The sequence below is a fragment of the Penaeus monodon genome, chromosome 10, assembly GCF_015228065.2.
Source record: "Penaeus monodon isolate SGIC_2016 chromosome 10, NSTDA_Pmon_1, whole genome shotgun sequence".
Taxonomy (NCBI): domain Eukaryota; kingdom Metazoa; phylum Arthropoda; class Malacostraca; order Decapoda; family Penaeidae; genus Penaeus; species Penaeus monodon.
The window spans coordinates 48,735,124-48,737,623 of NC_051395.1; the positions used below are offsets into that span (position 1 = coordinate 48,735,124).

General features: G+C 35.6%; 1 protein-coding gene across 1 annotated transcript in view; it reads left to right on the forward strand.

Moving 5' to 3' along the window:
* The window catches only part of LOC119577679 (protein O-mannosyl-transferase TMTC1-like), a 33,034-nt gene that overhangs the window by 12,319 nt on the left and 18,215 nt on the right, over positions 1-2,500 (forward strand). The gene's annotated exons all lie outside the window — the stretch shown is intronic.

The following is a 2,500-nucleotide window of genomic DNA, read 5'->3' on the forward strand; positions in this document are numbered from 1 at the left end:
CTTCTTGCTTCTTCCTCCTCTTCTTCCTTCTCCTCCTCTTCTTGCTTCCCCCTCCTCCTTCTCTTCTTACTTCCTCCTCCTCCTCCTCTTCCTTCTCCTACTCTTCTTAATTCCTTCTCCTCTTCTTTTTCCTTCTCCTTTTTCTAATCTTCTTCCTTCTCCTCCGCTTCAACTTTCTTCTCATATTCCTCCTTCTCCTCCTCCTCTTCCTCCTTCCTCCTCCTCCTCCTCCTCCTCTTCCCTCCCTCCCTCCCCATCCTTTTCTCCTTCTCCTTACCATCCCATTCCCAAATTCTTCCCGTTTACCCTTCCCTCCCCATTTTGTTCATATTTTTTTCATCTTCCACCTTTCTCTCCATCTTCCTTCTTCCCTGTCCGTTTTACTCTCTCCTCTCATTCCCTTCTTCCTTCCTCCTCCTTTTCGCTCCTAGTTTTTCTTTCTCCTCATCCCATTCTCTTTCCCTCCTTCCTTCCTTTCCTCCTTTCCTCCTTCCATCCCATTTCTCTTGGTTTCCTCCTTCCCACTCTTTCTACCGTCTTTATTCCCCGTTATTCTTATCGTCTTTCCAATCCAGTCCTCTCACTCTCTCCCTTCGTAAATCCTCCTACCTTCCCTCATGCCCCTTTCTCCAGTTCCTCCATCTCCCCATTCGCTACCCTCTTTCTTCTCCTTCTTCCTCCATTCCCACAACTTTCCCTCCCCCCCCCCTCGCCAGTGCTCTTTCTCTCACGTTATCCTTTTAGTCTCTCTAAGGTCATAAACGATAGCAAGGCATAATAAAGTTTATCTCGGGTTCTTTCGCTCTTCTCTTTCTCTCTCTCCGTCTCTCTCTCTCTCTTCTCTTTCTTTCTCTCTCTCTCTCTCTTTCTCTCTCTCTCTCTCTCTCTCTCTTCTCTCTCTCTCTCTCTCTTCTTTTCTCTCTCTTTCTTCTTTCTTCCCTTCTCTCTCTCTTTCTCTCTCTCTTCTTCTTTTTTCTTTTTCTTTTTCTTCTTCTTCTTTTCTTCGTTTTATCCTCCTGATCATTTTCCTTTTATTTTTCCTCTTTTTCTTCTTTTTTTTCTTTGTTTTTTTTCTTTCTCCTTCTTCTTCTTCTCCTTCTTTTTTTCTTTTTTCCTTTTTCCCTTCCCTTTTCTTTTTTCATTCTTCTTCTTTTTTTTCATTCTTCTTCTTTTTTCTCCTTCTTTTCCTTTTCATTCTTCTTCCATATTTCATTTTTCTTCTTCACTTCCTTCTCCTTAATCTGCTGCTTCTCCTGTTTTTTTCTTTTTCGTTGTTTACTTTTCTTCTCTTTCTTCTTCATTCTTCTTTTTCCTTTATTTCTGCTTATTTATTTATTTCCATGGAGGCGAGATAGATCGCAGTCTTTAATTTGTCGAACTGTAAAAATAAATGAATAAATAAATAGATAAATAAATAATTAAATAAATAAAAGTATTTTGGGACACAGAAATATAGATTTTTTTTTTTTTTTTGGGGGGAAGGGGTATAGGCCTATGATTTCTTCCAATTTTTTTAACGAAGAAGGAGAGAAAATTGCTGACAGAAAGGCCCTTGGAGTATGGTACCCCTAGGCTCCTCCCCCCCACCCCCTTCCCCCTCTCCAGTACCCTAGTAATCAGAATACAACTTAATACAACTTAAATCAAATCTGCTTTTCCTCTATTTTTCATTAAAATAATAATAATGATAACAATAATAATAATAATAATAATAATAATAATAATAATAATAATAATAATAATAATAATAATAATAATAGTAATAATAGTAATAAAAATAAAAATCGACAGCGAACTGTGATATGGGAAATTTCTTTAATGAAAGATAAAAGATGAAAAAAGTAGGCCTATACATATCCTTACAGTGAACATTCAGGTAAGGCGTATGGAACACAATTTAACTCTTGAAAAGATGCTTTTACCCAACTTCAACTTCCTTTCTCTATCGCAATTATTATCCCATATTTTGTTAGTGTATTTTCCTATTTATAAAAAAAAAATCTAGACTTATGTCAAGAGATAACGTGATTTGAGAGATATTAATATCAAAGTGTGTGTGTGTGTGTGTGTGTGTGTGTGTTTGTGTGTGTGTTTTGTGTATCTTATACTTAGCATTCAGTACTATATCAGGTATTATTAGTATGATCTATATTGTTATTTGCATTTACAGTTGCTAATTTTTTGGTAATATTTCTGTATATATTTATATCACTATCAGCCTCCATATTTTTTATTAAATCATGTATTTTTTTACAGGCCTACTTTAAGTTCACAAAGTTTTTAGCATGGTTATCATCATCCTATATTGGCACGACTATTATCACTCACTCAGTATATTTACTGTCATTAAAATACATTCATTATTATTGAAAAAAAAATCTTCACTATCACATAGAGTCATTCACTATCTTTTAAAATTACGATTGCTATCATTCATTATTTTTTTGTTTTTCACCATCTCTCACTATACTTGCACCAAACTCTCATCACATCCTCAGCA